Source organism: Pseudophryne corroboree, chromosome 3, assembly GCF_028390025.1.
Source record: "Pseudophryne corroboree isolate aPseCor3 chromosome 3, aPseCor3.hap2, whole genome shotgun sequence".
Taxonomy (NCBI): domain Eukaryota; kingdom Metazoa; phylum Chordata; class Amphibia; order Anura; family Myobatrachidae; genus Pseudophryne; species Pseudophryne corroboree.
This window is the reverse complement of record NC_086446.1, coordinates 150889710-150906477: the sequence shown is the minus strand read 5'-3', so window position 1 is coordinate 150906477 and position 16768 is coordinate 150889710. Positions and strand designations below refer to the sequence as shown.

The 16768-nt window shown below is 38.8% G+C and overlaps 1 non-coding gene across 1 annotated transcript; it reads left to right on the top strand.

The window, feature by feature from the left end:
• Nucleotides 1-16198: 16198 nt before the first annotated feature.
• Nucleotides 16199-16269, top strand: TRNAG-CCC (transfer RNA glycine (anticodon CCC)). The gene has a single exon. It is a non-coding gene; the product is annotated as a tRNA-Gly (tRNA).
• The last annotated feature ends 499 nt before the right edge of the window (nt 16270-16768 follow it).

The following is a 16768-nucleotide window of genomic DNA, read 5'->3' as shown; positions in this document are numbered from 1 at the left end:
AGTCAGTCTCTCTTTCTATGCATTATACATCTGCTTATCCAGTTCATTAAATAGGAACGGACTGTTTATTAGAGGCAATTATAATTGAGACCCATTTTAATTATTTTTATGAGTTGTGTATGTTGGTTTTAATAGGCTAATGATTGCCGTCTATATTAAATTGAATATTTTTCACTCAATCCGTATGTATTAGCAAGTTTATCAGCGCTGCTATTTGTTTGTTTGTGTTTTGATTTAATTGGGTGTGACTACCCCACTATAATTAGCAGCAGCATTAGAGGTGCAGCAACCTTAAGCGCCCGATCTATTACCTGTTGGTATACAATTTTTTGCACTTCTAATACGAACCCTAACCCTAACACAAACCCTAACCCTAACGCAAACCCTAACCCTTATGTGAACCCTAATGCTACCCTTACCCTTACCCTAACCCTAATACGAACCCTAACCCCTAACCCTAATCCTAATAACCCTAACCCTAACACTAAAACCCTAAAACACAAACCCTAACCCTATTACGAACCCTAATCCAAATTCTAATACGAACCCTATCGCAAACACTAAAACGAACCCTAATACAAACCCTAACCCTAATACCCTAATATCCTAACCGTAACTCACCCTAACCCTAACCGTAAAACCCTAACCCTAATAACCTAACCCTAACACTAATGATACCCTAACCCTAATACGAACCCTAACCCTAATACGAACCCTAACTCTAACCCTTATACACACCATAACCCTAACCCTAACACCCTAACCCTAATATCCTTATCCTAACAATAACCTAACCCTAATCCTAACCCAAACCCTAACCCTAACACTAATACCCTAATCCTAACCCTAATACGAACCAAAACCCTATCCATAACCTAACCCTAACACTAACCCTAATACCCTAATCCTAACCATAACCCTAACCCTAACCCTAATACGAACCCTAACACTATCCATAACCTCACCCTAACACTAACCCTAATCCTAACCCTATGTAACCTTAACCCTGATCTAATAACCCTGACCCTAAAACCCTAACCCTTATACAAACCTTAACCCTAATAGGAACACTAACCCTAACCCTAATACGAACCATAACCCTAATAGCCTAATACCCCAACCCTAACTAACCCTAACATAACGCGAACCCTAATCCAAAAACTAATCTAACCCTAACCCTAATACGAACCCTAACCCTAATACGAACCCTAACCCTAATATGAACCCTAACCCTAACCTTAATACCATAACCATAACCCTAACCCAACCCTAACCGTAACCCTAATCCTAACCCTAACCTAACCCTAACCCTTACACAAACCCTAACCCATTCACTAACATGAACCCTAACCCTAACACAAACCCTAACCATAATACGATAAATTCTAATTCTAACCCTAATACCCTAACCCTAACCCTAAAACGCTAACCCTAACCTTAATACGAACTCTAACCCTAACTAACCCTAACCCTCAAATCCTAACACTAATGCAAACCCTATTAACCTAACCCTAACCTAACTCTAAACCTAACCCTTAGGGTTAGGTTAGGGTTCGTATTAGGGATAGGGTTAGGATTATGGTATTAGGGTTAGGGTTAGTGTTAGTGTTAGGGTATTAGGGTTAGTTAGGGTTAGGGTTCATATTAGGGTTAGGGTTCGTATTAGGGTTAGTGTTCGTATTAGAGTTAGGGTTCGTGTAAGGGTAGGGTTCCTACCCCTTACACGAACCCTAACCCTAACTCTAATACGAACACTAACCCTAATACGAACCCTAACCCTAATATGAACCCTAACCCTAATACCATAATCCTAACCCTAACCCTAATACGAACACTAACCTATCCCTAACCCTAACCTTAATACCATAACTACAACCCTAACCAAACTCTAACTGTAACCCTAATCCTAACCCTAACCCTAACCTAACCCTAAATCTAACACAAACCCTAACTCTAACACTAACCCTAACATAAACCCTAACCCTAACACTACTCTAACCCTAACCCTAATCCTAATAACCCTAACACTAAAATCCTAAAACACTGACCCTAACCCTAATACGAACCCTAACCCTAACCCTAATATGAACCCTAACCCTAATACGAACCCTCACCCTAACCCTAATACGAACCCTAATACGAACCCTAACCCTAACTAAACCTAACCCTAACCGTAACTACCCCTAACATAATTCGAACCCTAATCCTAAAGCTCATCTAACCCTAACCCTAATACGAACCCTAACCCTAACCTAACCCTAACCCTTACACAAACCCTAACCCTAACACGAACCCTAACACGAACCCTAACCCTAAAGATACTCTAACACTAACCATAATACAAACCATAATCCTAATGCTAATACGAACCCTAACCCTAATACAAACCCTAGCACTAACTAACCCTAACCTTAACCCTAACCCTAATACCCTAACAATAATACCCTTTCCCTAATACCCTTAACCTAACCTTAACCTAACCATAACACTAATACCCTAACCCTAATACCCTAAACCTAACCTAACCGTAACCCTAACCCTAACCCTAATATGAAACCTAACCCTAACCCCTAATACCCTAACCCTAACCCAACCCTAACCCTAATCCTAACCGTAACCCTTACCTAACCCTAACCTTAACCCTAACTCTAACGCAACCCTAACCCTATCCCTAAGCTTAATACCATAACCCTAAACCTGACCAAACTCTAACTGTAACCCTAATCCTAACCCTAACTCTAACACAAACCCTAACTCTAATACTAACGCTAACACGAACCCTAACACTACTCTAACCCTAATCATAATAACCCTAACCCTAACACTAAAACCCTAAAACACCGACCATAACCCTAATACGAACCCTTACCCTAATACGAACCCTAACTTAATACGATCCCTAATACGAACCCTAACCCTAATAACCTAATATCTTAACCCTAACCCTAACTAACCCCTACCCTAACTGGAACTAACCCTAACATAATGCGAACCCTAATACTAAAGCTAATCTAACCCTAACCCTATCCCTAAACTTAATACCATAACCCTAACCCTAACCAAACTCTAACCGTAAACCCTAACCCTAATCCTAACCCTAACCCTAACCTAAACCTAACTCTAACACAAACCCTAACTCTAACACTAACCCTAACACGAACCCTAACCCTAACACTACTCTAACCCTAACCCTAATCCTAATAACCCTAACCCTAACACTAAAACCCTAAAACACCGACCATAACCCTAATACGAACCCTTACCCTAACCCTAATACGTACCCTAACCTAATACGAACCCAAATATGAACCCTAACCCTAATAACCTAATATCTTAACCCTAACCCTAACTAACCCTAACCCTAACTGTAACTAACCCTAACATAATGCGAACCCTAATACTAAAGCTAATCTAACCCTAACCCTAATACAAACCCTAACCCTAACCTAATCTTAACCCTTACATAAATCCTATCCCTAACACGAACCCTAACACAAACCCTAACCCTAAAGATACACTAACCCTAACCCTAATACAAACCCATTCCCTAATCCTAACCTTAATACGAACCCTAACCCTTATACGATCCCTAACACTAACTAACCCTAACATTAATACTAACCCTAATACCCTAACCCTAACCCTAATACCATGTCCCTAATACCCTTAACCTAACCCTAAACTAACCATAACCCTAATACCCTAACCCTAATAACCTAACCCTAACCTAACTGTAACCCTAACCCTAATATGAAACCTAATCCTAACCCTAATACCCTAACCCTAACCCAACCCTAACTCTAACGCTACCCTAACCCTAATATAAAAACTAACCCTAATACCCTTACCTAACCCTAACCCTAAATCTAACGCTACCCTAACCATAACTATAACCCTAATACCGCTAATATGAACACTAACCCTAACACGAACCCTAACACTACCCTAACCCTAACCTTAATACGAACCCTAACCCCTAACCCTAACCCTAACCCCCTAATACCCTAGCCCTAACCCTAAGTAACCATAACCCTAGTCCTAATAACCATAACCCTAACACTAAAACCCTAAAACACTAACCCTAACTCTAATACTCTAACCCTAACCTAACCCTAACCCTAACTATAATACCCAAACCCTAACCCTAACCTAAACCTAACCCTAATACCCTAATCCTAACCCTAGCCTTAATACGAACCCTAACCCTATCCCCAACCTAACCATAACACTAACCCTAACCCAAACCCTTACAAAAACCCTAACTCTAACCCTAACATGAACCCTAACCCTATCCCTAACCCTAACACGAACCCTAACCCTTATACCATAACCCTTATTCTAAACCTCATACCCTAACCCTTACCCTAAAACCCTAAACCTATCCCTAATAATCTAACCCTAATATCATAACCCTAAACCCTATTCCTAACCCTAAGTAACCCTAACCCTAATCTAATAACCCTAACCCTAAAACCCTAACACCCTAACCCTAATACAAACCCTAACCCTAATACGAACCCTAACCCTAATACCAAAATACCCTAAATCCAACTAACCCTAACAAAACGCAACCCCTAATCCTAAAGCTAATCTAACCATAACCCTAATACAAATCCTAACCCTAATACGAACCCTAACCATAATATGAACCCTAACCTTAACACTAACCCTAACCCTAATACCCTTTCCCTAATACCCTTAACCTAACCCTAACCTAACCATAACCCTAATACCCTAACCCTAATATCCTAACCCTAACTTAACCCTAACCCTAACCCCCTAATAACCTAGCCCTAACCCTAAGTAACCCTAAACCTAATCCTAATAACCATAACTCTAACACTAAAACAATAAAACACTAACCCTAACCTTAGTACGCACCCTAACCCTAATATGAACCAAACCCTAATATGAACCCTAATACGAACCCTACCCCTAATACCCTAATATCCTAACCCTAAACCTAACTAACCCTAACGCGTACCCTAACCCTAACTCTAATACACTAACCCTAATACCCTAACCCTAACCTAACCCTAACCCTAACTATAATACTCAAACCCTAACCCTAACCTAAACCTAACCCTAATACCCTAATCCTAACTCTAACCCTAACCCTAATACGAACACTTACCCTAACCTAAACCTAACCCTAATACCCTAATCCTAACCCTAACTCTAACCCTTATATGAACCCTAACCCTAATTTACCCTAACCCTAATACCCTAACCCTGACTCTAATATACTAAGCCTAATACCCTAACCCTAACCTAACCCTAATTATAATACCCAAACCCTAACGTAAACCTAACTCTAAAACCCTAATCCTAACCCTAACACTATCCCTAATTTGAACCCTAACCCTATCCCTAACCTAACAATAACACTAACCCTAACTCTATCCCTAAACCTAATCCCCTAACCCAACCCTAACCCTAATCCTAACCCTAACCCAAACCCTTACACAAACCGTAACCCTAACTCTAAAACGAACCCTAACCCTATCCATAACAATACCCTAACCCCAACTAACCCTAACAAAATGCAAATCCTTATCCTAAAGCTAATCTAACCATAACCCTAATACGAATCCTAACCCTTATACGAACCCTAACCCTAATATGAAGCCTAACCCTAACTAACCCTAACCCTAATTCCCTAACACTAACCCTAATATCCTTTCCCTAATAACCTTAACCTAACCCTAACCTAACCATAACCCTAATACAAATCCTAACCCTAATACGAACCCTAATATGAACCCTAACCTTAACCCTAACCCTAATACACTTTCCCTAATACCCTTAACTTAACCCTAACCTAACCATAACCCTAATACCCTAACCCTAATATCCTAACCCTAACTTAACCCTAACCCCCTAATAACCTAGCCCTAACCCTAAGTAACCCTAACCCTAATCCTAATAAACCATAACCCTAACACTAAAACAATAAAACACTAACCCTAACCTTAGTATGAACCCTAACCCTAATATGAACCATTACCCTAATACGAACCCTAATACGAACCCTACCCCTAATACCCTAATATCCTAACCCTAAACCTAACTAACCCTAACCCTAACGCGTACCCTAACCCTAACTCTAATACACTAACCCTAATACCCTAACCCTAACCCTAACCTAACCCTAACCCTAACTATAATACTCAAACCCTAACCCTAACCTAAACCTTTCCATAATACCCTAATCCTATCCCTTACTCTAACCCTTATATGAACCCTAACCCTAATACCTTAACCCTAACTTTAATATACTAACCCTAATACCCTAACCCTAACCTAACCCTAACTATAATACCCAAACCCTAACCTAAACCTAACTCTAAAACCCTAATCCTAACCCTAACACTATCCCTAATATGAACCCTAACCCTATCCCTAACCTAACCCTAACACTAACCCTAACTCTATCCCTAAACCTAATACCCTAACCCAACCCTAACCCTAATCCTAACCCTAACCCAAACCCTTACACAAACCCTAACCCTAACTCTAAAACGAACCCTAACCCTATCCATAACCCTAACACGAACCCTAACCCTTATACCATAACCCTTATTCTAAACCTAATACCCTAACCCTAAAACTCTAACCCTATCCCTAATAATCTAACCCTAATACCCTAACCCTAAACCCTAACCCTAACCCTTACCTAACCCTAACCCTAAATATAATACCCAAACCCTAACCCTAACCTAAACCTAACCCTAATACCCTAATCCTAAACCTAACCCTAATACGAACCCTAACCCTATCCCTAACCTAACCCTAATACGAACCCTAACCCTATCCATAAACCTAATATGCTAACCCTAATCCTAACCCTAACACAAACCCTTACACAAACCCTAACCCTAACAGGAGCCCTAACCCTATCCCTAACCCTAACACAAACCCTAACCCCAACCCTTATACCATTACCCTTATTCTAACCCTAATACCCTAAACCTAACCCTAAAAACATAACGCAAACCCTAATAACCTAACCCTAATACCCTAACCCTAAACCCTATTCCTAACCCTAAGTAACCCTAACCCTAATCTAAAAACCCTAACCCTAACCTTAAAACACTAACACCCTAACCCTAATACGAACCCTAACCCTAATGCGAACCCTAACCCTAACCCTAATACCAAAATACCCTAACCCTAACATAATGCGAACCCTAATCCTAAAGCTAATCTAACCATAACCCTAATATGAATCCTAACTCTAATACGAACACTTACCCTAATATGAACCCTAAACCTAACTAACCCTAACCCTAATTCCCTAACCCTAACCTAACCTTAACACTAACCCAAACCCTAATACAAACCCTAACCCTAACCTAACCCTAACCCTAACCTTAATACCATAACCATAACCCTAACCAAACCCTAACCGTAACCCTAACCCTAACCCTAAAACCATCAATCCTAATTCTAACCCTAGTACCCTAACCCTAAAACCCTAACCATAAAACCCTAACCCTAAAACCCTAACCCTAACTAACCCTAACCTTATTACTCTAACCCTAATGCTAACAATATTACCATCACCCTAATACCCTAACCCTAATCTAACTCTAACCCTAACCCTAATATGAACTCTACCCCTAACACAAACCCTAACTCTAATACGAACACTTACCCTAATACGAACCCTAACCCAAATACGAACCCTGATCCCGACCCTAACCCTGACCCAAACCTAACCCGAACCCGAATACCCTAACCATAACTCTAACACAAAACCTAACTCTAACCCTTACCCTAATACGATCCCTAACCCTAATACCCTAACCCTAACTAACCCTAACGCGAACCCTAACCCTAATACTACCCTAACCATAAGAAGAACCCTAATACGAACCCTAACCATAATATGAACGTTAAACCTAACCCTAATACCATAACACTAATTCTAACCATAATACCCTAACCCTAACTATAACCCTAATACCTCTAATACGAACCCTAACACCAACCCTAACACTAATGCGAACCCTAACCCTAACGCAACCATAACCCTAACCCTAATATGAACCCTAACCCCTAACCCTAATCCTAATAAACCTAACCCTAACACTAAAAACCTAAAACACTAACCCTAACCCTAATACGAACCCTACCCCTAACCCTAATACGAACCCTAACCCTAAAATGAACCCTGACCCTAACCCTGAAACAAACCTAACCTTAACCCTAATACCCTAACCCTAACCTTAACACGAACCCTAATCCTAACCATAAAACTACTCTAACCCTAATATGAACCCTAACCCTAATACAAACCCTAACCCTAACTAACCCTAACCCTAATAACCTAAATCTAAACCTAACCCTAATATGAACCCTAACCCTAACATTTCCCTAACCCTTACCCTAACACTAACACATACCCTAACCCAAATACCATAACCCTAACCCTAACCTAACCCTAACGCTAACCCTAACAATAACTGTAACCCTAAAACTTCTAATATGAACCCTAACCCTAAACCTAACGCGAACCCTAACACTATCCTAACCCTAATAAGAACACTAACCCCTAACCCTAACACCCTAATGCCCTAACCCTAAACCTAACTAACCATAATCCTAATAACACTAACGCTAACCCTAACCCTAAAACCCTAACCATAACCATAATACAAACCCTAACCCTAATACGAACTCTAACCATAATACAAATCCTAACCCTAACCCTAACCTGAACCCTAATACCCTTTCCCTAACTAACCCTTACCCTAATTCCCTAATTCCCTAATTCCCTAACACTAACCCTAAAACCCTAACCCTAACCCTAATACCCTAACCTTAACCCTAATACGAACCCTAACACTAACCCTAATACCCTAACCAAACCCTAACTGTAATCCTAACCCTAACCCTAACCTAACCCTAACACTTACACAAACCCTAATCCTAACTCGAACCCTAACATGAACCCTAACGCTACTCTAACCCTAACCCTAATACGAACCCTAACCCTAATACAAACCCTAAACTAACTAACCTTAACCCTAACCCTAACCCTAATACTCTAAACCTAAAACTCTATGCCTAATACTCTAACCCTAACCCGAAACCTAACCTAACCCCAAACCTAACCCTAACACTAACCCTATCCCTAACACGAACCCTAACCCTTATACGTACCCGAACCCAAACCTAACCCTAACCCTAACTCTAACGCTACCCTAACCCTAACTATAACCCTAATACCTCTAATACAAACCCTAACCCTAAAAGAAACCCTAACCCTAATGTGAAGCCTAACCCTAATGCTACCCTAACCCTATCCCTAATACGAACCCTAACCCACCCACTAACCCTAACTCCCTAACACCCTAACCCTAAGTAACCCTAACCCTAATCCTAATGTGAACCCTAACCCTAACTAACCCTAACCTTAACCCTAACCCTAATACCCTAACCCTAACACTAATACCCTATCCCTAATACCTTAACCCTAACCATAACCTAACCCTAACCCCAATACCCTAACCCTAACCTAACCCTAACACTAACCCTAACATGAACCCTAACACTAAACCTAACCCTAATACCAACCCCAACCAAACCCTAACTCTAACGCTACCCTTTCCCTCACTATAACCCTAATACCTCTGTAACACTAAAACAAACCCTAACGCGATACCTAACCCTAACTCTACCCTAACCCTATCCCTAATACGAACCCTAACCCCTAACCCTAACCCTAACAACCTAATACTCTAATCCTACCACTAAGTAACTCTAACCCTAATCCTAATAACCCTAACCCTAAAACAATAACCCTAATACGAACCCTAGCCCTAACCGTAATACGAACCCTAACACTAACCCTAACATGAACCCTAACCCTAATGCTACCCTAACCCTAATCCTAATACCAAAACCCTAACCCTAACCGAACCCTAACCCTAATACTAACCCTAACCGTAATACCTTAATCTTAACCCTAACCCTAAACATAAAACGAACCCTAACCCTGACCTAACCCTAACACTAAAACCCTAACCCTAAAATCCTAACCCTAACCTAACCCTAACACTTACACAAACCCTAACCCTAACACTAACACGAACCCTAACCCTAACATGAACCCTAACCCTAATACCATTACCCTAATTCTAACCCTAATACCCCAACCCTAATACTCTAACCCTAACCTAACCCTAACCCTAATACGAACCCTAATCCTAACAAGAAACCCTAACCCTAATATGAACCCTAACCATAACTCTAACGCTACCAAAGCCCTAACTATAACACTAATATCTCAAATACGAACCCTAACGCTAAACCTAATACGAACCCTAACCCTAATATGAACCCTAACCTAAACCTTAATCCTAATACGAACCCTAACCCTAATACAAACCCTGACCCTAACCCTGACCCAACGCTAAACCTAATATGAACCCTAACCCTAACACCCTAATACCCTAAACCTAACCCTAACCTAAACACTAACTAACCCTAACCCTAAAAGCCTAAACCTAACCCTAATACGAACACTAACCCTAACCCTAATACCCCAACCATAACTGTAATACCCTAACCCTAATATGCTAACCCTAACTCTAACCTAACCCTAACCCCAAACCTAATACCCAAACCCTAAGCCTAAAACAAACCCTAACCCTAACACAAACCCTAACCCTAACGCTACTCTAACCCTAACCCTAATAAGAACACTAACCCTAATATGAACCCTAACCCGAATACCCTAGTATCCTAACCCTAACCCTAACTAACCCTAACGCGAACCCTAACCCTAATGCTACCCTAACCCTAATACGAACACTAACCCTAATACGAACCCTAACTCTAACCTTTATACGAACCCGAACCCTAACTAACCCTAACGCTAATACCCTAACCTTAACTCTAATACCCTAACCCTAACCCAAACCTAACCCTAACCTAACCCTAACCCTAATACCCAAACACTAACCCTAACCTAAATCTAACCCTAATACCCTAATCCTAACCCTAACCCTAATATGAACCCTAACCCTATTCATAACCTAACCCAAACAGTAACCCTAACCCTAATACCCTAATCCTAACCCTAATACGAACCCTAACCCTATCCATAACCTAACCCTAACACTAACCCTAACCCTATGTAACACTAACCCTAATCTAATAACCCTAACCCTAAAACCCTAAAACCATAGCCCTAATACAAACCCTAACCCTAACACGAACCCTAACCGTAACCCTAATATGAACCCTAACCATAATACCGTAATACCCTAACCATAACTAACCCTAACAACGTGAAACATAATCCTAAAGCTATTCTATCCCTAACCCTAAAACGAACCCTAACCCTAATACGAACCCTAACTCTAATATGAACCCTAACCATAACCTAACCCTAACACTAACACTAACCCTAACCCTAATACCCTAATCCAAACCCTAACCCTGTCCCTAATACGAACCCTAACCTAACCCTAACCCTAACCTTAATACCATAACCCTAACCCAACCCTAACCGTAACCCTAACCCTAACCTAACCCTTACACAATCCCTAACCCTAACACGAACCCTAACCCAAACACGAACCATAACCCTAATACCATAAATCCTAATTCTAACTCTAATACCCTAACATTAATACAAACCCTAACCCTAACTAACCCTAACCCTCATATCCTCACCCTAACACTAACCCTATTATCCTAACCCTAATACCCTAACCCTAACCTAACTCTAACCCTAATATGAACCCTACCCCTAACACAAACCCTAACCCTAACTCTAATACGAACCCTAACTCTAATACGAACCCTAATATGAACCCTAACTCTAACTAACCCTAATACCCTAACCTAACCCTAACACTAACCCTAACCCTAATACCCTAATCCTACCCTAACCTTAACCCTAATACGAACCCTAATCCTAATACAAACCCTGACCCTAACCCTGACCCAACGCTAAACCTAATATGAACCCTAACCCTAACACCCTAATACCCTAAACCTAACCCTAACCTTAACCCTAACTAACCCTAACCCTAAAACCCTAACCCTAATACGAATACTAACCCTAACATTAATACCCCAACCATAACTGTAATACCCTAACCCTAATATCCAAACCCTAACTTTAACCTAACCCTAACCCCAAACCTAATACCCAAACCCTAACCCTAAAACAAACCCTAACCCTAACACAAACTGTAACCCTAACGCTACTCTAACCCTAACCCTAATAAGAACACTAACCCGAATACGATCCCTAACCCTAACTAACCCTAACCTTAACCCAAACCCTAACCCTAAGACCCTAACCCTAACCCTTATACCCTAACCCTAATACCCTAACCCTAATACCCTAACCCTAACCCGAACCCTAACCCATGGTTATTAGGATTAGGGTTAGGGTTAGGGATTTAGGGTTAGGGATTTAGGGTTAGGGTATTAGGGTTAGGGTATTAGGGTTAGGGTGAGGGTATTAGGGTTTGGGTTTGGGTTAAGGATAGGGTTAGTTAGGGTTAGGGTTCGTATTAGGGTTAGTGTTCTTATTAGGGTTAGGGTTAGAGTAGCTTTAGGGTTACGGTTTGTGTTAGGGTTAACCTTAAAACCCTAAAAACCTAACCCTAACTCTAATACGAACCCTAACCCTCACTCTAATACGAACCCTAAGCCTAATATGAACCCTAATCCTAACCTTAATACCCTAATACCCTAACCCTAACTAACCCTAACGCGAAACCTAACACTAACCCTAACACCCTAATACCCTAGCCCTAACCCTAAGTAAGCCTAATCCTAATAACGCTAACTCTAACACTAAAACCCTAAGACACTAACCCTAACCCTAATACGAATCCTAACCCTAACCCTAATACGAACCCTTACCCTAATACAAACCCTAACCCTAATACGAACCCTAACCCTAACCCGAAAACCCTAATATCCTAACCCTAACCCTAACTAACCCTAATATGAACCCTAACCCTATTCATAACCTAACCCTAACAGTAACCCTAACCCTAATACCCTAATCCTAACCCTAATACGAACCCTAACCCTATCCATAACCTAACCCTAACACTAACCCAAACCCTATGTATCACTAACCCTAATCTAATAACCCTAACCCTAACCCTAAAACCATAACCCTAATACAAACCCTAACCCTAATACGAACCCTAACTGTAACCCTAATACCAACCCTAACCATAATACCCTAATACCCTAACCATAACTAACCCTATCAACGCGAAACATAATCCTAAAGCTATTCTATCCCTAACCCTAAAATGAACCCTAACCCTAATATGAACCCTAACCATAACCTAACACTAACACTAACCCTAAGCCTAATACCCTTATCCAAACCCTAACCCTAATACGAACCCTAACCTAACCCTAACCTTAATACCATAACCCTAACCCAACCCTAACCGTAACCCTAACCTAACCCTAGCCCTTACACAAATCCTAACCCTAATACGAACCCTAACCCTAACACGAACCATAACCCTAATACCATAAATCCTAATTCTAACCCTAATACTCTAACACTAAAACCCTAACCCTAACCTTAACCCCTAACCCTAACTAACCCTAACCCTCATATCCTAACCCTAACACTAACCCTATTACCCTAACCCTAATACCCTAACGTTAACCTAACTCTAACCATAACCCTAATATGAACCCTACCCCTAACACAAACCCTAACCCTAACTTTAATACGAACCCTAACCCTAATACGAACCCTAACCCTAATATGAACCCTAACTCTATCTAACCCTAATACTAACTTTAAGATCTCATAGCTTTTTTTCTGCTGACAATAACATTTATTAATAATACATCCATGGAGCAAAGAAATATATTTCTTAATTAGGGAAAACTATGCAGCAGTGCAATTAGTTAATTTTCAATTAAAAAGATATTCATGTCACAAAGTTTTGAATATACATCTATTTTCTTGTGGAGCCCTATAAACCAGCAGCGCTACTAGTGTAGGGGTATCATGCAAGAGTCCTTTTCTTGCGACCTGTGTTCGAGTACCGGCTAGCGCAGAAAAAACACATTTTAAATCTTATATTAGGTATCAAACTAATATGAAATGTATTAGTCTTAAAACATTTTAAGAGATTATATTTAAAATGTTATACTATCTATCAAACTAATATGAAATGTATTAGTCTAAAAACAATTTAACATGACATATAAACTACATCACCTACAAGATGACTGGATGCACCACATTGAAGTTAAACATGGCAGTAATACTTTCTTTATACTTAGAAAATTTGTTTACTTGTGACACTAACTTTAAGATCTCATAGCTTTTTTCTGCTGACAATAACATTTATTAATAAACTGAATCTGCATAAAAAAATTCATTAGCACAACTTTTTTGACAAATAAATACATCCATGGAGCAAAGAAATATTTTTCTTAATTAGGGAAAGCTATGCAGCAGTGCAATTAGTAAATTTTCAATTAAAAAGATATTCATGTCACATAGTTTTGAATATACATCTATTTTCTTGTGGAGCATTATAAACCAGCAGCGTTAGTAGTGTAGGGGTATCATGCAAGATTCCCATTCTTGCGACCTACGTTTGAGTCCCGGCTAGAGCAGAAAAAAATATATTTTAAATCTTATATTAGGTATCAAACTAATATGAAATGTATTAGTCTTAAAAATTTTAAGAGATTATATTTAAAATGTTATACTATCTATCAAACTAATATGAAATGTATTAGTCTAAAAACTATTTAACATGACATATAACCTACATGACCTACAAGATGACTGGATGCACCACATTGTAGTTAAATATGGCAGTAATACTTTCTTTATACTTAGAACATTTGTTTACTTGTGACACTAACTTTAAGATCTCATAGCTTTTTTCTGCTGACAATAACATTTATTAATAAACTGAATCTGCATAACAAATTCATTAGCACAACTTTTTTGACAAATAAATACATCCATGGATCAAAGAAATATTTTTCTTAATTAGGGAAAGCTATGCAGCAGTGCAATTAGTAAATTTTCAATTAAAAAGATATTCATGTCACATAGTTTTGAATATACATCTATTTTCTTGTGGAGCATTTCAAACCAGCAGCATTAGTAGTGTAGGAGTATCATGCAAGATTCCCATTCTTGCGACCTGGGTTCAAATCCCAGCTAGCGCAGAAAAAAATACATTTTAAATCTTATATTAGGTATCAAACTAATATGAAATGTATTAGTCTTAAAACATTTTAAGAGATTATATTTAAAATGTTATACTATCTATCAAACTAATATGAAATGTATTAGTCTAAAAACTATTTAACATGACATGTATCCTACATGATGACTGGATGCACCACATTGTAGTTAAATATGGCAGTAATACTTTATACTTAGAAAATTTGTTTGCTTGTGACACTAACTTTAAGATCTCATAGCTTTTTTTCTGCTGACAATAACATTTATTAATAATACATCCATGGAGCAAAGAAATATGTTTCTTAATTAGGGAAAGCTATGCAGCAGTGCAATTAGTAAATTTTCAATTAAAAAGATATTCATGTCACATAGTTTTGAATATACATCTATTTTCTTGTAGAGCCCTATATGTCAGCAGCACTACTAGTGTAGGGGTATCATGCAAGAGTCTCATTCTTGCGACCTGTGTTTGAGTACCGGCTAGCGCAGAAAAAACACATTTTAAATCTTATATTAGGTATCAAACTAATATGAAATGTATTAGTCTTAAAACATTTTAAGAGATTATATTTAAAATGTTATACTATCTATCAAACTAATAAGAAATGTATTAGTCTAAAAACAATTTAACATGACATATAACCTACAAGATGACTGGATGCACCACATTGTAGTTAAATATGGCAGTAATACTTTCTTTATACTTAGAACATTTGTTTACTTGTGACACTAACTTTAAGATCTCATAGCTTTTTTCTGCTGACAATAACATTTATTAATAAACTGAATATGCATAACAAATTCATTAGCACAACTTTCTTGACAAATAAATACATCCATGGATCAAAGAAATATTTTTCTTAATTAGGGAAAGCTATGCAGCAGTGCAATTAGTAAATTTTCAATTAAAAAGATATTCATGTCACATAGTTTTGAATATACATCTATTTTCTTGTGGAGCACTACAAACCAGCAGCGTTAGTAATGTAGGGGTATCATGCAAGATTCCCATTCTTGCGACCTGGGTTCAAATCCCGGCTAGCGCAGAAAAAAATACATTTTAAATCTTATATTAGGTATCAAACTAATATGAAATGTATTAGTCTTAAAACATTTTAAGAGATTATATTTAAAATGTTATACTATCTATCAAACTAATATGAAATGTATTAGTCTAAAAACTATTTAACATGACATGTATCCTACATGATGACTGGATGCAAAACATTGTAGTTAAATATGGCAGTAATACTTTATACTTAGAAAATTTGTTTGCTTGTGACACTAACTTTAAGATCTCATAGCTTTTTTTCTGCTGACAATAACATTTATTAATAATACATCCATGGAGCAAATAAATATTTTTCTTAATTAGGGAAAGCTATGCAGCAGTGCAATTAGTAAATTTTCAATTAAAAAGATATTCATGTCACACAGTTTTGAATATACATCTATTTTCTTGTAGAGCCCTATATGTCAGCAGCGATACTAGTGTAGAGGTATCATGCAAGAGTCTCATTCTTGCGACCTGTGTTCGAGTACCGG